This window comes from Benincasa hispida, chromosome 5 (genome assembly GCF_027475165.1).
Source record: "Benincasa hispida cultivar pf3 chromosome 5, pf3_genome.v1.1, whole genome shotgun sequence".
Classification (NCBI taxonomy): Eukaryota; Viridiplantae; Streptophyta; class Magnoliopsida; order Cucurbitales; family Cucurbitaceae; genus Benincasa; species Benincasa hispida.
Window position 1 is genome coordinate 57,406,693 of NC_143482.1, and position 23,563 is coordinate 57,430,255.

Below are 23,563 nucleotides of genomic sequence, written 5' to 3' on the forward strand. Positions count from 1 at the left end.
GGTTCTTTCGATGATGAGTTATGCTCAATTGCCTGATTCATTTTGAGGATATGTAGTAGAGACTGTTGTATACATTTTGAATATGGTTCCTTTCAAAAGTGTTTTTGAAACACTATATGAGTTATGGAGAGGGCGTAAAGGTAGTTTACGTCACTTCGAAATTTGGGGATGTTCTGCACACGTTTTATTGCAAAACCCAAAGAAATTGGAACGTGTTTCAAAATTGTGCCATTCGTAGGATACCCCAAAGAAATGAAAGGTGGTCTATTTTATGATCCTCAAGATGATAAAGTTTTTGTGTCGACAAACGCTACAAAAGAAGGCCACATGAGAGATCATTAACCTTGTAGTAAACTAGTATTGAGTGAAATTTCTAAAGAAGCTATAAATAAATCAACAAGAGTTGTTGATCAAGCCAGTTCTTCAACAAGAGTTGTTGATGAAGCTAATATTTCTGGTCAATCACATATTCTCAAGAGTTGAGAGTGTCTTGATGTAGTGGGAGGGTTATTCATCAGCCCGACCATTAAATGAGTTTAACAGAAACCCAGGTCAGCATACCCGATGATGGCATTGAGGATCCATTGACTTATGAACAAGAAATGAATAATGACGTGACCAATGGATCAAAGCCATGAACCTCAGAATAGAGTCTATATACTTTAATTCGGTCTAGGAACTTATGAATCAACCAGATGGGGTAAACCTATTGGTTGTAAATGGATTTACAAGAGGAAACGAGACCAAGCTTGTAAGATACAGACCTTTAAGGCTCGACTGATGGAAAAGGGTTATACCTAGAGAAAGTAAGCGAACTATGAAGAAACCTTCTCTTCTGTTGCCATGCTTAAGTAGATTAGAACAATCTTGTCCATTGGCACATTTTATGATTATAAATTTGGAAAATATCAAGACAACATTTTTGAATGACAATCTTGAAGAGAATATCTATATGGCTCAACCAGAGCAGTTCATTGAATAAGGTCAAAAGCAAAAAGTTTACAAACTTAAACGATCAATTTATAGGTTAAAACAAGCATCTAAATCCCAAAATATAAGATTTGACACTGCGATCAAATCTTATGGCTTTAAGCAGAATATTGACAAACCTTGTGTCTATAAAAAAATCGTCAAAACCACTGTAGTCTTCCTAGTGTTGTATGTTGATGACATTCTACTCATTGGGAATGATGTAGAATTCTTGATTGACGTCAAATAATAGCTAGCAACCCAATTCCAAATGAAAGATTTTGGAGAGGCTTAGTATGTTCTTGGAATCCAAATCGTTCGAAATCGCAAAAATAGAATGTTAACCTTATCTCAAGCATAATATATAGAAAAGATGTTGTCGAGATATAAGATGTAGAATTCCAAGAGGGGTCTGTTATCTTTTAGGTCCTTTACGATGTGATCCTAAATCTTTCATATGGAGACATGCAAGTAAAGGCGTCCTATGCAATGAGTTTGCATAAGACTAGAACACGAAATAGTCACTTTTACTTTATAACGTTGTTTACTGTTAAAACTGACTATTTCAATACGATAACCTAGGTAACTTGATCTTAATCTTGAGCTAACTATGAACTCCTGTTTATTTGGGATTATCCTTGCATAGGTGAGAGTGGCTCAAGGTCTTCAACTCAATAAGCCCCCCATTTTAGGGATAAGATCGGGTAAATAGCTGAGGACATAGTCCTGCAAGATGGAATTCTAGGGATAGTAGATAGATTGTTCCCTTAAGTGCTGATTCTGCGGTCTTGGACAAAGGGTCTCATCCTCTTATTGGCCTAACAGGGACTCGGTTTGGTGGTTGAACCACAAACCAATTTTTTATTAGAGGATTAGTGGGACTTAAGGAGCAAGATGTAATTACATGGGTAAAACGGTAATTTTGACCCAGTTGTAATTACAAAAAACCTGTGAAGGACCGACTTACTAATCATGGTTATATCGAGTAAACAAAAATATATCTACAGTGAGGAGAGTGCAACTATTAAGCTATAGTGGAGTGTCCCGGTAGTTAATGAATGTTGGTTAACTAGGTTAAAAAGTTTAGCCGGTTAATCTCGGATCGTAGGAGCTCATGATTTGTAGGTTCATTAGATCCTCTGCTAGTTCATATAAGACTACATCGTAGAACAATGTGATGAGAGAATTTGAAGTGTTCAAATTTGACTTGGGGAATAAAGCATTAATTTTATTTGATATAATTAATGATTTATTGTTTAATTAAGATATAAACAATTTAGAGAATTGAAACACATTTAAATATGATTTAAATATTAGACACATGAATAGGGATTCATGATTAGAATTTGTGTTATTAATTAATTTAATATTTGATATTAAATTAATTTTACTAATTAAATTGTTTAATTGATTATTTAATATTAATTTTGAATAACTTACTATTTGATATTAAATTCATATTAATTAAATTATTCAAAATTATTTCCTATTTGAAATTAATTATTTGAATTAATTTTGTAAAAATTTATTTAAATTTTGAATTTTTGAAATTGAGTAAAATTGAGAAAGTGAGATTTTCCCATATTTCCCACTTGGTTCAACACCTCAATTCTCAATATTTGGTGTTTAATTTGCTGTCAATTAGAAATGAACTTAATCTTGCATGTTTTCTTCTTTAAAAAGAATGAATAATCGCTGAGATTGCTTCTTCTTGATAAATTAATGAGGTTGAATTCCCTCTTAAATTTAACAACACCAAAACTCTCATTTTTCCTTTCAAATTCATTACAAATTGATAAAAAAACAACAGAAGAACCACTTCAATAATGAGCTAAACCAAGATTTGTTCGATCAAACTCAATTTTTGCCAGCTTTGTACTGACATGTTTAATCCTTGAATTAATGAAATTAGAGTGATTAAGATTCTGATTACTTCAACTTGCATGTTTCTAACTCCATCAGAGATCGATGCCACCATGAGTCGAATCACCTCATTTCATCTATGATGCTTCTCAAAGGTAGAGCAACAATCATTCACGGCTTGATTATTTTCTTATGTTTCCAATTCTCCTTTCTAATTACTTAAAATTTTGAAAGAAACTCCACCAAATTTGGATTATAAATTTTATCATTATGTGAAATTAAAAATTTGGGAACGATCCATGCTTCCGTAGTAGACCTTATGGTTCCTTCAATTTAACTTCCCGTTTTGATAAATAGTACTATTTACACGAGTAAAAAATTATTTAATAGTCTCTCCATAGTAATTTAACATTAATAGAAATATTTTGAGCCCAAGGAAAAAGCTATATAGAAAATATTTTTGAGGATATATAACAAAAAAAAAAAAAATGTGTTTAAAGAAAAAAACCTTTGAATGAAAATGATTTTTTGAAAGTAAAATTAACCCAATAAAAATAATAATTCTTAAAAAATTTATGTAAACCATTTTATTAATATAATATTTTTTTAAAACACAAGTATGGCATGTTACCGTTAAAATCAATCTATATACCTCGGATTAAGTCAAATAATCAAGATTAATAAAATCTTGTTAGAGAAAATCTCGGAAGATTAATTTTCCTTGGATGAAATATTGATATTGTTTCAAGAAATTGTAGTAGATGTTTGGCTCACTAACATGAGTTGAGTTGGTATAATATACCAACTCATTGTTTGGCCCACTAACTTTAAATATTGGTGGAGTTGAGTTGGTATATTTTACCAATTCATTCCAACTCTCCCTTCTTCCCATCTTTTCAGTGGCTCCACCATCGGCCACGGTCACACTCTGAGAACTAACTCCGGACTTTGACAACCACCTCTGATGACCAACTTCGGGCTCCAACAACCATCTCCGATGACAAATTCGATGACTAACTCCGGGCTCCGAAAACCACCTTCGATAACAATTCCGCACGATAAAATTCGGACTCCGACTACCACCTCTGATGACAGCTTTGGTGACCAACTCCGAGCTCCGACAACCTTCGCATGACCAACTCCAACAACCAATTCTGGCCTCCGACAACCATCTCTGGTGACCCAACTTCAATGACCACTTTTGCGCTACCAACTCTGACAATCAATTGACTCCGATAACAAACTCTGATGACCAACTCCGACAAGCACCTCCATACTCCGACAACCACCTTTGACTATAAACTCCGATGAAAATCACCTTCAATGATCACCTTTGAGTGAGCAACTCTGATGACTAACTCGAGGCTTCGACAACCACCTTCGACGACAAACTCTGACAACCAACTCTAATACCATCTTCATGCGACTAACTTCGGGCTTTGACAATCACCTCCGACTACAATCTCCAGTGAAAATCATCTTTGATGATTAACTTCGACAACCACTTTCGCCCGCCCAACTTTGGGATTAAAAAACCACCTCCGATGACAAACTTCGACAACCAGCTCCAATACACCTTCACGTGACCAACTTCAGGCTCCGAAAACCACCTCCGACTACAAACTTCAGCAAAAATCATCTTCGATAATCAACTTCGACAATTGCTTTTGACTACAATAAGACTGATGACTGTTAAATTATGTTGTAGGGTTGTTGATTATATAAAAAATATTATTTTGTCTACATTATGTGCAATATTTATACGTAATGAATTAAGATATCAAATGAGTGTTAAGAATATTTGGACAAAAAGTATGTAACATATAACAAAAAAAACCATAAATGAATAAAAAAAATCCTAAAACATTTTCCAACAAGAATTAGTGAAAAATAGAAATTTGTTCTCTGATGATCCTCTAAATTTAGAGGAAATGAAAGTGAAACTATAGAAAAACTGTGGTGACATTCCATTGGTTGTTACAATGATGGGGGATATTTAATTGAAAAAATTCATGATATAGTAAAAATATAGAGCAACAATAGAAAGAAGAAGAAAAAGAAGATGATGATAATGAAATTTATGGAGAAAAATTACCTAAAATCAAAAGTTTTAATGATTTCTCTTTAGTTTCTCATTTTTTTAAACCATATTTCTAGAATAAATATAATGGGTTAATTGTTGTACATTGCCCAAAAAAGAAAGAAAGAAAGAAAGAAAGAAAGAAAGGGAAAAAGAAAGATAAGTTTTAAAAATTAAAAGGAAAAAATTGCAATCCATATTTTATTCAAACAAAGATGGATAAAATTATCGAATAAAAAAGTTCCAAAATAAAAATAGTAATCATAAAAGCATATTATTTATAGTTCAAAAAACTGTATCAAATATCCAAATATATAAACTCAACTTTACACCTCAAACACATCTGCACCCCAAACACATACATATGAATTCCACAGATATATAAACTCTACAGACATACGAACTTCAGATATCCTATCTCAACTCAACATCCAAAATAACACCACGATAAGTTAGGTGATACGGTGATTGTGGCTAGATGCACTAAGAGTAATGACTTGAAATAAGTGGACTATAAAATTTGTTGTGAAACATAGTTGTTCATCACTTGTCCTAATACATTTCCTTTATTCTCAAATAATAATAATTAAAAGTATCCAATTATTAATGATTATTTTTTTAAAAGTTCGAAACAGAATTGGAGTGATAATGATGGGTAAGGTATCATTTTGGAAGTATTTTAGATAAATTCTCATGATTATTTAGAAATTTTGTTTACTCTTTTCCCATCAAAAGTCACACTTATTAAATCTTGCAAATATGCTGAATTATCCACAAATAAATAATAAAAGTATTATTTATTTATTTTAAATTTTGTATGGTGTCAAATTTCAGACTTCAAACTAAATACAATTTCAAGATTTTTATCCTTTTACGAAAAAGAAATTATTGAAATTAAAATAATTTGAAGTACCAATAGAGATTGGACATGAGGTGGATCTATTAAAGGACGAGGACATCGGACACTCCCTCAAATTATTTTACATATATGTATATCACTTTTCATTAAATATAAAAAGAAATGTATCCGTTCTAAATATATATTACGTATGATTGTTGCATGTTACTTTAGTGGTTAAGCACACGATATAATTGACATTGTTGCTTGACACTAGAGATCAAATTGTAGGTAAGTTAGGTTTCTTTTTATTTTAAATTTTGATTTTTTTAATTTTATTATGTATATCTATACATTGTTTTTTCTAACTTTTAATTTGCAATGATTTGGTAACAAATTTTATATTTCTACTTTTCCACAAAATATATTTATTTATTTAAATAATTTTATAATGTTTTTTAAATTTTGAAAATATATATAGTATTTAGTTTTTGGTGCACTTGAAACCTACCATGGAAATTTAAGATTTTTTTTTAAAGTAATGTTTTTTTAAAATATAATGACAAAAATAGGGGTGGAGGGAAACTTTTTCTAAGAATAGGTGTTTTGAAAAACTATTGACAAAATTGGGGTAGTGAAATCGTGTACCGGGTACATGATTGTCATATGGCAAACTCGTGTACTGGTACACGAGTACCGTTTAATCCAGTCAGCACCATGTCGGCTGACTGGTTGACCGGTCAGACGCAAACTCGTGGACTCAGTCCCGATTTGCTTATCCTTTTTCTTTTTTTTTTTCTTTCTTTTTTTAAAGTTTGTTGACTATTTTTTTTAATTGTAGATGTATAACATTAAAACTTTAGAAATTGGTCCACAAATTCCTTCATTATTAAACTTAATTATATATTTAATCTACAATGAAAACATCTTGTACTCATATTAAAAAAAAATGTCATGATATTAAAGAATATTTACAATTAGTTCTTTAATTTACAATTTGAAAATGAAAGTTTACATGAAATTTAAAAACGACCCCCTGGCCCTTACTCTTCATGGGGTTGTCTTCGTGTCCCTCTAAATTAGATTCACCTATTGTCGCTGTCGTCTACGACGAATACGTCTTCGATCGGTGTCAGCAACATTGAGTAATCTTATTTGTTGAATAATACCTTCTACGTTGACCAATATTTGTTGACACATTGAACCCAATTCTGGTAAGTTGTTCTGGATTGAATATTGTTGAACATCGCTGATAAAATTATTCTGTACAATAAAAAAAATAAATATTAAACAATATTCATATCATATATATGGAAAATATCTGATTTTAAATATCTTATCATGCAGTAATAGTAAACGCCGCCAGGTGTGATAAATCGCCTCATGATCGAATTATACCAGGAAAAGTAGTCGTCTGATACAACTGGCCCATTTGTTAATTCTCCTTATGTACAATGATCATGTCGTCCATGCCAGTAGGATAAATATTCCGCATGGATTTGATGCTAGTCTTGGTCGTGCTTACCTCTCAAATTGATCTGGTGTAATGCTGGAGTGTATAGGACAACAAAGGTATCGTTTGTCACAGACCGAATTTTCTCAACACACAATCTGGATGATGCCACTCTATTATATGGAAGCATATAAGAGGGCTAACGGTCAACCAGATGTCTTCACCATCACGACAATAATCAGGTAAGGATGACCAAATCTGTTGTGTGTATGACATCCAAATAATCTGACAAAAAAAAAAGTATACATATAAAATGTTTTAAATATTCACTTATATATACATTTGCTACCTGATTGTGCATCAGCATGTCGAATATTTTTCTGTACACGAGCAACATATTTGCTGACTGTTCAAAGGTAGTTAATATACCACTCCATCTAAAATTATAAAAATATACAATTAATTTATATTCTTACATAAAATGGTAACGAAATAAACATATAAATGAAATAATACCTAGCACTAAGTGGATGATGATCTGGGACCTGTAGCTGGAATTGTGGTGCTATAACTGGAAATCGATCATAAGCCCATACTTATAATAGTATCAGCGGCCCTACTATTTCCAACGCTTGCATTGGAAGCCTGACAAAGTTCTCTATACAACCATGCAAGATATGCACCACCCCACAAGTACGTACCAGTGTACTCGAAATCAGACAATAGTGGGAGGAACATGAGATGCACTAGAGTATTTGACTTGTCAGCAAATAAAAATCTTCCAATAAGCTGCAAGATGTATGCTCGTGCATACCTACGTATGCTGATGTCGTCGGCATCGGGAGGTAATTATGGAAACTAGGACGCCAACCAAGGGATACTCAATCTTGATCCCTTTAGATCCTCTGGTAGAATGCCTTAGAGCTCTTCACAAACGTTCTTCTAGTCATACTGTAGTGAACCTGTCAATGGTTGCCTGTCCACTCGTAACCCAAATTGTATGGTAACATCCTGCAGCGTAATCGTACATTTCCCAAAAGGCAGGTGAAATGTGTGGGTTTCTGGTCTCCAACGCTCAATTAGAGTAGTAATAAGGTGTCAATCAAGCTGGATAAAACCAATTTGTGCAACCCCAAGAAAACTTGTCTGCTGAACATATGGAATAATGCGGTGATCAAATGGGATTTTATGCTGTGCAGTCGCCTCCCTTCTCCGACAACTCAACACTACAGTGGAAGAACTATCCCATACTGTTAGTGAACGATGCATATTTTATTGGTATAATTGTACAAGATTAGAAGGACTAGGCTCCATTACCTAAGAAGTTCAAATTACATTACATAATAAAATCCATGACATAAAAGATACATAAAAAGTACCTAAAAAGATACAATTACATAAAATAAATTTATTACATAAATTCATTATAAGTACATAAAGAATACAAGTACATAAAATATACAATTACATGAAAAATATATGTACATAAAGAATACAAGTACATAAAATATACAATTACATGAAAAATATAAATACATAAAGAATACAAATACATAAAATATACAATTACATGAAAAATATAAGTACATAAAGAATACAAGTACATAAAATATACAAGTAAAAAAAAATACACCTAATGACCCAAAGACGACGAAGTACCCAATGTACGTTGTGGACAAGTGATCTGTTATGTCCTTCTATTCCAGCTCCGAATGCCGCTCAAAATGTTTGGGAGGCATATGAGTGATGAAAAAGGGCGAATGAGAAGGCCGGAGCCTACATCTTGGCAAGTCTTTCTGAAGTCTTGGCCAAGAAACATGAGCCTATGGTCTTAACGTGTGAGATCATGGAGTCCCTGCGGGGGATGTTTGGACAACCGTATGAACAGCTTATGCATGAGGCTCTTAAATACATATTCAACTCCAAAATAGAAGAAGGCACCTCTGTTCGTGAACATGTGCTAAACATGATGGGCCAATTTAATGCGGCGGAGTTTAATGGGTCTTCCATCGATGAGGGCAGCCAGGTTAGCATAATCCTGCATTCTTTTCCAAAGAGCTTCCTGCACTTTGTTAGCAATGTGATTCTTAACAAAGTGAAATATAACCTTACAACTCTCCTCAATGAGTTGCAGACATACCAATCTTTACTGAAAAGTAAAGAGAGGCAGAAGGGTAAGGCAAATATTGCTTCATCCTCCAAGACGTTCCATAGAGGTTCGACCTCAGGAACGAAGTCTGCACCTTCTACTTCTAACTCTGCAAAGGGGAAGAAGAAGAAGGGTGGTAAGGGAAAAAGGAAGGCACCTGCTAACCCACCGCCTGTCGCCCCAAGGAGGCGTCCACAGGTTGCTAAAGGAAAGTGTTTCCACTGCAACCAAGATGAACACTGAAAGAGAAACTGTCCTCGGTATCTAAAAGAGAAGAAAGCAGTCAAGGCTAAGGCCAAGGCCGATAAAGGTAATGTGATTTACTTGTGCTTGAAACTTGTTTAGTGGAGAATGATGATTCTGCCTGGATACTTGATTCAAGCGCCACTAACCATGTTTGTTCTTCTTTTTAGGGGATTAGATCTTGGCGACAGCTGGAGACTGGTGAGATGACGATGCGAGTAGGCACTGGGCACGTCGTTTCAGCTGTGGCAGTGGGAGGACTCTAGTTAGCTTTACAGAATAGATTTCTTATTTTAAATAATGTATATATTGTTCATGAACTAAAGAGGAACCTTATTTCTTTAAAGTGTTTATTGCAATGTAAATATACTATCTCTTTTAATGTGGATAAAGTATTTATTCATAAAAATGGTGTTTTTATTTGCACAACAAATCTGAAATCGAATTTATATGTGCTAAGGCCGTTAGCCATTAATTCCCTCCATAATACTGAAATGTTCAGAACTTCCGTAACTCAAAATGTCGACGAATTTCTCCAAAGGAAAATGTCCAACTTTGACATCTTCGTTTAGGGCACATCAATCTCATTAGGATTGAGAGATTGATGAAGAATGGACTTCTAAGTGAGTTAGAAGAAAATTCATTACTAGTGTGTGAATCTTGCCTTGAGGGTAAGATGACTAAACGACCCTTTACTGGAAAAGGTTATAGAACCAAAGAGCCTCTTGAGTTAGTACATTCTGACCTTTCTGGTTCTATGAATGTGCGAGCCCGAGGTGGTTATGAGTATTTTATCAGTTTCACTGATGATTACTCCAGGTACGGGTATGTTTATCTTATGCAACGGAAGTCTGAACCCTTTGAAAAGTTCAAAGACTTCAAGGCTGAAGTTGAAAACGCATTGGATAGACGGATTAAAACACTTCGATCGAATCGAGGTGGAGAGTTTCTGGACTCGACATTCTAGGACTATTTAATAGAACATGGAATCGTTTTCCAACTCTCAACGCCGGGTACACCTTAGCAGAATGGTGTAGTGAAAAGGAGAAATAGGACCTTGTTAGACATGGTTTGCTCGATGATGAGTTACACTTCCTTACCGGACTCGTTTTGGGGTTTCGCAGTGGAGACTATGGTATACATACTCAACCGTGTTCCCTCCAAGAGTATTGCAAGAACACCTTTGGAGTTGTGGAACTGGCGTAAAGCTAGTTTATGTCACTTCCGCATTTGGGGTTACTCTGCACATGTTCTTGAGGCTAATCCCAAGAAGTTGGAACCACGGTCGAGGTTATGCCTCTTTGTAGGCTACCCCAAAGGTACACGAGGGGGTTATTTTTATGATCCGACGGAAAATAGGGTGTTTGTTTCAATAAACGCTACTTTCCTGGAAGAGGATCATATAAGGGAGCACAGTCCACGAAGCAAAGTCATGTTGCGTGAGCTTTCCAATGAAACTACTGAAACTTCAACAAGATTTGTTGAAGAGCCTACTACATTAGCAAGGGTTGTTGATGGGAGTTCATCCAGTATGTCAGTTCCACCCCAAGAGTTGAGGGAACCTCGACGTAGTGGAAGGGTTGCGAACCCACTCGTTCACTATCTGGGTTTCACGAAAATCCTTGCTATAGTAGCAGATGGCGATGTTAAGGATCCGTTGTCTTATAAGAAGGCAATAGAGGATGTTGACCAGGATGGTGACGTTGATGAACCTTGTGTCTATAAGAAGATCATCAACGCTTCAGTAGTCTTCTTAGTGTTGTACATAGACGATATCCTACTCATTGAGAATGATGTAGGTCTACTGACTGTAGTTAAGAACTGGCTAGCGACCCAATTCCAAATCGAGATTTGGGAGAGGCTCGGTTTGTTTTAGGTATACAGATCTTTCAGGATCGTAATAACAAAGTGCTAGTACTGTTTCAGGCATCGTATATTGACAAGAAGTTGCTTAAGTACTCGATGTAGGACTTCAGGAGAAGCTTACTGCTGTTTAGGTATAAAGTCCTAAGACACCTCAAGAGGTTGAGGAGATGAGACGGATTAGTCTAACCCAGGCCATTTTAATGTTGGTGACCCATTTACGAAGGATCTCACGGCTACAGTGTTTGAGGGCCACCTACGGAGCATAGGTCTATAAGATAGCCTGTGGTTGGACTAGGGCAAGTGGGAGATTTTCTTGTAGTAGGCTTTTATGCCCTAGTTTATTGTTTTGTACTAGTTGTTTGTACACTCCACTTCACTTTAGGACATGTGGGAGATTGTTGGGGTTGATGCCCTAAAGTCTCGTGTCCTATAGTTTGTAAACAGTTTGTACGAACGCTTGTATTGTTAATATATGATATTTACTTCACATCTTGTATTTTTGCTCAGTTACTTGTTTTATTTGCTTTTGCCACAAACCAATAAACATAAAATCCCTAGTTATCTGTATTTGACTCAAGCATGTATGTGGTGACATACAAGTGGATCATGTCTTGAGTGATAACCACAATGGTCTGTAGTATATGGATATATGAGGAAAACCTTATCCTGGTAACGCTACGGATGCGGCCCGCTTTGTGGAATGGTCACAAGTGTTGTGACTTATCACAGATGGTCTGATCTTGATCATTCGTGTTGGGGACATGCGAGCGAGGGCATCCTATATAAAGAGTTTGTATAAGACCTGACCACGAAGTGTCAACATCTCGTTATATAACACCGTTCATGACAGAGACTTCACTTCACTAGGATGACCATAGGTAACATGACCTCAATCCTGAGTGAGTTGGAAACTCCTGCCATTGAGGGCGGCCCTTTGATTTATATGGGTGCGAGTGGCCAGTTCGCTGATTCAAACCTACCATTTTGGAGATTCGTCTGATTTGGGAGCTAGAAACTCAGCTACACAAGATGGAATTCACTCTTTCCCTGAGGCAGAGGTAAGTAGATAGATAGCTCCCTTAAGGGCTGATTCCGGGGCTTGAACGATGTGATGCCACACACCTTCTCTTGGCCCGAGAGGTGTTCACACATAGATGGACTATGTTGTATTGTTCAATAGAGGAATGAGTGATACTTAAGGAGTGAGATGTAACTATAGGGGCATAACGGAAATTTGGCCTAGGTGTACTTACAAGCATCCGTGAAGGGTCATCGTACTCATGATTGGTTATATCTGATGGACACAGAAATATATTTGTGGTAAGAAGAGTTCAACTGTTGGTCTTTAGTGGAATGCATGATAGTTAACGGATGGTAGATCTCGTGGCTAAAGAGTTTAGTTAGCTATTCACGGACCGTTGGAGCTTCGAGCCACAGGTCCATTAGGTCCCTTGGGTAGCTTGGATAAAATCGAGAACCAGTATTTGGGTTAATTTGAAATGTTCAAATTGACAAGAGGAAGTTCGATTATATTTGATATAATTGGACTGGTTAATTATATATGATAGAATTGGTTAAATGTATGAGATACATTATTTTGGAGGAAATTAGATACAAATATGATTTATATCAAGTAAAGAAGAAAATACTACAGTAGATATGAGATATCAAACTATAGGTTAAAAATATAATATGATTATATTAATTAATTAATTAATTGGTTAATTATATAATAATTAAGCTAAAATTCACGTTCGGACGTGGGTTAGTGGGCAACGTCGATTATTGTAACCGATGAGTTAAAATGAAAATTGTTTTCATTTTTGCATCGTTCGTCATTCACCCAAAAGATTTCGAGAGCGTGCATTGGTGAACATTCTAAGCGATCGCTTAAGAAAATCGAGAGACTATACGATAGCTCTTCTCCGCCTAAACGATCGTCCTTCGCATGCTAAACGATCACACACTATCGCCTACACGATTGAATAGCTTCTCTAAACGATCGTATAGTGTGCCGATTTTACTAAACAATCATGTACCTTTTCCTAAACGATCGTTCAGTAAATCCTACACGATCGTGTAGCTCCTCTTAAACGATAAGCATTTCTGCTATGTGATAGCGTTTTCTTCCCTCCCACTTGCTTATCGCCTACACGATTCGTGTTTCCTCCTTCCTCTACCAAATTCACCAAAGCCCACCCTTTGGGTTTTCACTCCGAGAATACCCAGGGCTCTTTAGTGGTGGTGTCGTCTCCATTGCGGTCGTGAGTTCGCGTTGTTCGTGCTACTGCAGTCGACGTTTCTGCTGGGCATTGGTAGATCTCGTGGAAGTTTTCCATTGCTTGGAGTTCCCAAGTGTGAAGACTGTCTTCAACTGGTATGGAACTCTCTTCCTTGTTGTTTATCTTGTTCATATCATGCCGTTAATTAAGATTTGTTTGCATAACTGTATGTGTTGAATGTATATATTTGTATTTTGCTCACTGTGAGATCGAAGCGATCTGAACACGCTCAAGGAACTCTACGATATGAGATCCTTCAATGAGAGCATGGAATCTTGAATGATTTCCACTTATTACAAGAACATGTTCCTTCTTTCAAGCTCAAAACTTGGGTGTGCTGTCCTTTATAGGGAGAAATCATACTTATGCCAGTTTGTACTACGAAAGTTTGACTGTCCCTCTCAATGGATGTCATCGTATGTGAAGATGCTCATTTTTCCCACCTCTTAAGTTTTTTAGGGCATATTCCGTATGCATGTCCCCACAATCGAGTGCTTCACTGATTTCTTGTCTCTGGCATTCAAAATACAGTATTGTGCGATAAGATATTAGCTTAACCAAAGAAGTAATTGGTAACATTCTAGCACCTTTAAAAACACCGTTCATGCATTCAGCTGCATTGCTTGTCATCCACCCATAGCGGTACCCACCGTCGTGTGACTATGTCCATTTTTCCAAGTCAATGTCTGAAAAATATTCAAGACATTCAAGGTGCAATTGTTTCAATTCTTTCATACACTGAATGAACTTGCGTCTTTGGTGTTAATTTCCGGCCTTAAACACCAAATTTTTTAGTTGCTTTGATTTGTATTTTGTATTGAAATTACTAGCAACATGGCAAAGACAATATCGATGGTACGCTCTGGGTTCACTCTAACCAATTTCTTCATTATTAATTGCAGCAAGAATGCCCTTATGTCTATCAGAAATCAAGAAAATACCCTCTCTTTGGGTAACATATTCATGCAATGCCTACAAAACCATGGCCAACTAGACGAATTTTCACCTTTGACGATAGCAAAAGCAAGGAAAAATATATGTCCGTTTGCATCAATAGATAAGGCTGTCAATAATTTTCCCTTATACTTTCCGTAGAGATGAGTTCCATCGATCTAGATTAATGGCCTACAATGGTTGAACCCTTCCCTTGCAGGACCAAAAGACCAAAAAACTCGTCCAAAAATAGTCGTACCTGGCACATCAGAGGGAAGAAAAAATCAATCTGTTCGTGTTCCTGGATTGTAATGAACAAGAGCACTCAACCAATACGGAAGCTCCGAATATGATTTCTCCCAATCACCAAACACAGCAATCAACGCTTTTCTCTTGGCTTGCCACACCCATCTATAATTGACATTATATCCATATTTGGCTTCTTGGAGTAGGGCCACAGGTACTCTAGGATCAACTCTAACTAAATTTTGAATTTCAATACTCATAAAATTTGAATCAAGCTGTGAATGATCCTGTGTCAATTTTGAAAACAAACATGAGTGTTCTCTTTGACGTTTGGTGATTTCGAACATCCTATGAGTTTTATGCCGACATGCCCGTAACTTCCAAGCACAACCGTTACTCCATGATTTACATTTAACATACCAAAGATTCTGATTTGACTCCACTACAACAATTTCGTAGTGTTCTGTCACACAATATTTTTTTATAGCAAGCTGTAAATCTTCTTTGGTATTAAACAACATTCCTTTTTGTATTAAACTACAGTTATCTACACTTATATTCCTTTCTTCCAAAGTAGACCCTAGTTCACACATTGAATTTGTCATATCCCAGTCTATTTGGGTGAACATTTCCGACGGTACCATCTCAAGATCATGTTCCCCACTACTATCGTTCCCAAATAATTCATCAACTTCAACGTCAATGTCACTATCTCCATCATTTTCAGGTTCAAGAATAACTAAATCTTCAACATGCATCATTCATAAACTATATATTTAAATCAGCCCAAATCTAAGATTCATAAACTATACATTTAAATCAGCCCAAATCTAAAATTCATAAATTATACATTTAAATCAGCTCAAATCTAAGATCCATAAACTATACATTTAAATCAGCCCAAATCTAAGATTCATAAACCATACATTTAAATCAGCCGAAATCTAAGATCCATAAGCTATACATTTAAATCAGCCCAAATCTAAGATCCATAAAATATATATTTAAATCAGCCCAAATAAAAACACTATATATATATATATATGTGTGTGTGTGTGAACCAATCTTCATTTTTATAAACATATACATATATTTCTACATTCAACCCAACAAATACATAATCTTCCTACGAATTAATCATAAAAAAAATAGACAAAAAAATAAACAAACATAATCATCTAGAAAAATAGCCCAACAAAATCTAATTTCTAAGTTCATAAACTACATTAGACAAAATCAGCCCAACAAATAGACAAATATATACATATATTTCTAGCTACAACCCAACAAATAAATCATGGATCCATAAACTACACATTAAGTTCAGCCCAAATGCAAACAAAATGATATATATAGAAAGATTATATATTGAAAAATAACTAGAGAAAGAATTTTACCACAGAAGCGTTCGGACGATTTTGGATAGATGAACAAATGGAGGACGATTTCGAACAATTTTGAATGGACGAGCAAATGGAGGTGTTTGAATGCACAAGACAGAAGCAAAATGAGGAAGATTTCGGAATTGTAGACTGAGAAACGCAACAAAAGAAGGCAAAATCGACGGACGGAGAAAGCTTTCGAAAGACAGAAAGCTCGATGAGGAAGAAGAAGGGGCGGGTGTGGCAGATTTAATGGAGAGGAAGTCATGTACCGAGTACACAACTTGAGGTAATCGTGTAGTCAATCCTACATGACTGCCACGGCAGACTACGCGTGCCATATGGGTAGGGACTCGTATATCCGATACACAATTAAGGTGTAATCTTGTACCCAGTACACGATTTAAAAACCTATTTTTGGGAATACTTTCCCTCCAATCATATTTTTGTCATTATATTTAAAAAAAATATTATTTTTAAAAAAATCGAAATTTAATTCCATTTTAATTTTTCTCACACATTTAGAAATATATAAATATTTTTGGATTTTTATTTAATTATTTTACAAAAATTTTTGCTTATATATTCGAGAATTTATAATAATTTCGTAAGACATATATAGCGTAATTTATGAAATTGAATTTAAATATTCAAATAAGTAAGAGACATATTAGATGCAAAATTGATATTTTAGAAATCTATAAAACACAAAAATGGAAAATTCAATGACCTATTTGACATTTTTTAAAATTTAGGAGTTGTATATATAAATACAAATTAGGAAGGTCATGGGCTAAACTTCCAAACGTATATATATTTATTATTTGTGTTTCATCACATGAAATCTTGTATCTACTAGTTTAGACACCATATATAAAATTTAATAATAAATGAAGAAAGTTAAGGTGTAACAGTTATATTTTTGGACCAACTTGAAAATTTAGGTTCGTGAAGTTGACAACCCAAATGATCCAAACATGTTCTTTAACCCAATCCAACTCAACCCTCAAAATTAGGGTTGGGTTGGGTTGGATTGTTGGGTTATTGTTTGTTTTCTTCTTAATTTAAGATACTTAAATTTTATCTACAATACATTCTAGTAACCAAAATCTCATAAAATTCAATTCCATCTAATAATTAAAATCTCATAAAACTCAATTTTACCTATCAAATATCTATTAATACAAAATTCAATATTAATCGAGAGTCTAAATTACAAAGGAACAGGAAAGTCCCTAGATTTTATTAATATATCACAGCAAATAATAGCCAATACCAGTAAATACATCCCTACAAAGCTGAAGAAACTAGAATACAAAACCAAAAACAGACCATCAATGAAAGAACTTAAAAACAAAAATCAATAGAATTATACCCTTAAACATAAAATTATGAATTTAAATTTAAAAGTGATTAAAAAATAGTGAAACTTAATTAATTATAATTCTTTTATTGATTTTTAATTTATTAACATAAATTAATATGAAAGACGATGAGTATTTAGTGAATAATCGAGGTTAAAAATGTAGATGTTACATAGGGCCCGAATTGAAGTAATACACAAATGTCAAGGGTAAAATTGTGAGATTTTGAAACTTAACGACTAAATTAAAACCAAATTCAAAACTTAAGAACTAAATGTGTAACATTTAGAAATCTATGAACTAAATAAAAACTAAACCCAAAACCTAGGGACCAAAAAATTATTTTTTCCTAAAAAAAATTACAAAACAATACAATATTTTTCATAAAATATTTTAAATACTTTTTAGACTATATTATAAGAAAATCCCTTGAACTTTAATTTTTTTTTTAAAAAAATACCCCTAAACTTTCAAAATTTTCAAAATATCCTTAAGCTCCCAATCTATCACACCTCCTCCCAGACTACTCTCTTAGCCTAGGAAAAGACATGCCTACAACAGTTATCAACCCTTTTGCTGACACTTACTGCTTATTAACTCTAGCAAAAATAATCTGATACCAACATGCAATCTCATACACAGCAGCTGCCTCTATGGCCAAAAACATTAAGTTTAAACACAAAACATTTACAGAGATTACATTACTAGTTTCATATGTCCCAATACCCAAAACTTAGTCCCTATATGAATAACTATAACATGTGTACAACTATTTACAGTAACCACCTAGTTGACGGGTTACAATAACTTTAGTCCTTGAGTGGCAGAGCAGATGCAGAGCTACCTACTGAGGATTTGACCGCTACCTAGGGGAAAGAAAAATATTTGAAAACGGGGTGAGCTTGTTAGCCCAGTGAGTGACTTAAGAAAAAAAAACTGATTCTCATGCATAAGTCTCGATAAAGAGATCATATTGAAATATAAATCTTTACAGTAACCTTGTACTTAAATATAAACATTTTCCAAGCATAAAACATGTAAATTTGTTTTCATCATAAAACATTAACTGTTCCTTAGTTGAGAATAACCCTACTGCGGTTAAATCCCAACGTCAATTGCTTAGTCAAGAGAGAACCTTTTTGCTCAATCTCTTACTTAGTCAAGAGATAACCCTTTTGCTCAATCTCTGACTTTCACTACCTACGTGCATGTGGTTATAACTAAGTACCGTCATACCTTAGGTACTTCTGCTCAGATACCTTCTCAATGTCCCTCAGTATCGAGCTTCAAGTAAAACTAGTCATACTATGACTTTCTCTTTAAAGCATGTAAAGCAAAATGCACAGGAACCATGTCTTTAAAGGTACTAACGCATGCTTTGTGTATTTAAACACACATAAATAGTTTTTCAATAAACTTTCATACATGGCATGCATTTAAAACATAATTCATAGTTTGCTTGGAAAGCTACTTTATAAAACTAGCTAGCATGAGAATGATCTTTCTTAAAAACATGGTTTCTTTTAAAACATTGTAAATATTTAGTCACTCACAACTTTTAGGACTACTCCTCAAAGGTTGATATGCTTCTAACATTGATGTCAACCATGTGGACACAAAAGCATATATTAGCTACTAATACTGGTCTTCTTTTTTAGACTAACCCTCAAATAAGCTTTGCGTTTAGCCTTCCTCTAGAAGACTTTTACTCAATGCATACCTTGCTGTAGGTTTAGCACTTAGGAATTTATTTGAGACTTTGGCTCGTGCAATGCTTCCAACCGCATCTCACAAATGCATCCCACTTATGCAACCAACACTTTGCTCTAAGTGTTCCTTCAGCTGCACAAGGTCATCCACAAGGCTACTTATGTGTTCAAGACTTCAATGCAAGCTCTCCTCAGTCCACACAGCAGGTCCAATGCATAGGAATGCTCAACTTTTGATCTGTTCGAGCGTTTTACTTCGAGCTGCCAACTTACTCAACCCAAGTATCTGCCTGCTTGTTCATAACATTCCAGATTCAATTTTCTGAGTTAATAACTCGAATTCTAGAGCTCATCTCAAGAAACTTCCTTCTAAAAACTTGTTTATAATTGTCTCAGGAAGCTTACCTTAAAATTTTAGCTTCAAACTCTTTGTGGTTCGTCTTGGAGACTCAATTATTTATCAAAGGCCCGGATTCACCTGTGACTAGAACCTCTAATCACTTTTTCCCTTCTTTGGCCTTATTCCGGCAGCGTCACCTCTGAAACTAGACTCTCAAAGCTTTCCAACGACACCAAGATCTCTCAATTTGCACGGAGGAATTGATCAAATTGAGCTTTTGAAATTCAGCCTCCCTTTTATACTGCTTTCCACCGTTTACCATTAAAGCCTAGGATGTCCAGCTTAGATTTAGCTAAATCCGGTGCTTAGGACAGCTGTTTCCCCTTAATCGGTGGTCAAGACTGATTACTTCATCTACTATCAACATATTCTTCAACTAGGTTCAACGCACACCTTAGTTCTCACGCAAGCCTATTCTAACGCATGTGTTTTGTGCCTTGGCCTCCTCTTGGCCTCAAGCCTCAACACAACTTTAGCTCTTTCAGCTTTGCAAAGCCTGACTCACACAATCTCTACTCATCACATGACAAGATTGACCAATGCACAGCCAGCCTTACTCCAGCGCATAGCTCTAATGCACATTGAGTAGCTAGCGCTCAATGCCCAGACTGGTCTGCTCGCACGCAAGCCTCAATCGTTTAGCTCAACGCCCATCGCACAGCTCATCATTCAGTGATCTCTCGCTGATGCTCATCACTCAACGATCTCGCTCTCGCTCATTGTATAGCACACAGCCTATCGCACAGCTCTCACTGTTGCTCATCATGTAGCGCTAACACCTATCGTCTAACGCATCACATCCATCGTCTAACGCTCATGCCCATCGTGTAGCGCCATCATCTAGTGTCATCATCTAGCGCTGATACTGATCGTTTAGTGCCATCGCCCATCATTTAGCGCTTTTGTCCATCGTGTAGTGCTATCGTCTAGCGTATCACTTTGCATCATTTAGCATCGCCCATAGCTACATGATCGTCTAGCGCGTCGCTTAGCACCGCCCGTACTGTCCGTGCACGCAACTCCAATGCCCAGCACCCATGCTCGCACACATCTAATGTTGCCGCATGCATGCTAACCTCTCAAGACTTGGTTGCCGCATGCCTTGTCCCCGCATAGCTTTTCTTCTCTCGGCCACACTTGGCCTCCTTAAATGTTCAACTAACCTCTTAAATGAGTAAGGCCAACGCCCTTGACTCAACTCCAACGCCTAGCACAAGGCCAACGCATGGGCAAACACTTAGGCAATTTTCTAGCTTCACCCAAGAGTCAAGCTTTCAAACTCAAACTTTTCTTCTAACTTCTTACCATTTTCCCTACAATCAAACATTAATTCTCACCTTAACTTACTCACCATACTTGAGAGAATTTGTCTTAGAACTGGTTCTTTCTAAACGTGAGAGAATTTCTCATTTCTTCTTGTTTAGTCCACATATCTTAACTGAAATGGACAGTTTTCATTTATTTTTTTTATATAATCAAATGTCAAATAATTGACCAGAAAAAAAAAAGGAGTTAGAGGTTATTGAGGAAGAGAGGCAAAGAAAATGAGGAAAAATAGAGGAGTAAGATGGTATTAACAGTTTTTTTATTTATATACTAACAGTAATTTTTTCTAAAATTCAAGGGTATTTTTTATATTTTTAAAAGTTCAGGGGTATTTTTAGCACAAAACACTAACGGTTTCCATCCAAAACTAACGGTAAGGGTATTTTGTATAATTTAGTCTACTCTTTATAAGTTATTTATATACTAACAGTAATTTTTTCTAAAATTCAAGGGTATTTTTTATATTTTTAAAAGTACAGGGGTATTTTTAGCACAAAACACTAACGATTTCCATCCAAAACTAACGGTAAGAGTATTTTGTATAATTTAATCTACTCTTTATAAGTTAAAGTGTATACAATTACAATTATTTAAACTTATAAAAAATTTCTTTAGAAATCTTTTAGGCATATTTTAAAACTTTCGATGACTAAAAAATTATCTTATAAAAATTTAGAGACCAAATGAATCTATTTTTCAAAATTTATAGACTATAAAACAATTTTCACATAAATTTTTATATCACGAATGGAAAGAAGCAAAATTAAAGACATTATAGGGGGAAAAAATATATAATTAAAATATCTAACTATATCTAGTAAAGCATTGGAAACTCTGATACTACAAACTCGAAAAAATACCACTATTGCTAAAATAAAAGCATATACATATATTAATACACATTAATGGGCTGTTGGATATACCCCTGAGAGTAGAATTTTGAAAACAAATGACTTTGAGGAAACAAATTTGAAACAAATTTATATTTTATGTCTTCAGATGTATATTTGATAGGCGATTCAAAAATTAAATTTCAATTATTTTTTAAAATGGGTTTGAAAATATATTTATAAATCATAAAAATATATAAATATATCAATAAATAATGACATTTTGTTATGTTTGAAAATATTTAAAGCAGTTTTACCATTTAAAATACAATTATACTGATAGACAGTCTGACATTTTTTTTTTCAATTCATATGAGTATTCGTCTTAATTCCTCAATGGGGTTTGATTTCCGTCTACAAATTAATTTAGGGATTGAGAAGATATTTTTATCACTAACCCAAGACTTCCCGATAATCTTATTGTGAGTTAAAAATCTTTTGATTTTTCTATTCGCTTGAATTTATCTCTTTAGACTATATATTAAGGGTATTCAAATAACTCAACAATTCGAATAACCAAGACTATCCAATTCAAAATGCAAGAGTTGGGTTTGGTTAATTTTGTTCTTAGGTTGTGTTGGGTTAAACTTTCTCTATTTTTGTTGCGTTTGATTCGATCGTGGATTGACTAAAAAGAAATTTGGGTTGACCTAACCCAACTCTAATTTTATATATATGACTGTTGCAAATATAGACATTAGACCCAAAGTATTAGCAGATATAACATAATGTAAAAAAATTACAAATTTGGCCAAATTTAAACAGTCTATCAGTGATAGACCATATTATTGGTAGGAGTCTATCAGTGATAGACCATATCACTGGTAGGAGTCATAGAGTTTATCGCCGATAAACTTAGAAGTCTATCAACAATAGAAGTCTATCGCTGATAGACTTGACTATATTTGTAATTTTTTAAAAATGATGTTATACATTTGCTTATTATTTCTAAAAATGCTACCAATTGTAATTACCCTAAATACATACATACATACATACATACATAATATATGTTTAAAGTTTGATTACTTTGTGTTGATTAATGTGTGAATTTTTAATATTTTTTCTTTTAAAATTGTTATCATATTTATCTTTGTTTAAGTTTGCGATAAATATTATAAATATTTGATATTTAGCATTTGAATTCTATGAGATTTTAGTTATTAGTCGTTTGTTGTATATAAATTTATATATTTTTAATTGAAAAGAAAAAAAAAAGTTATAATTCGACAATCCAAGGGCATTTGAGATTTTACTTGAGTCTTTTGGGTTGTCAATCCAATCAACCCTCGGGTTGGTCCAAAAAAACACCATGAACCTAATCCAATCCAACCCATATACACTCCTACTTAATATGTAGTGTAAAGTGCTTATTTACATTTGTGTTGCAAATGTTTACTATTGTTCTAATAATTTTTAGATGTATGCCTATGTCTCAAGAGAGTTTTGATATAGGAAAATTTGTCTTACTTCTTTTGTTTCCATTTCCAGTCCAGGCTCTATGCAATCCATTGGAGGTAGATAGAAACACTATCTCCTTGTAGCTTTGCCTACCATCCTTCAATGGTAT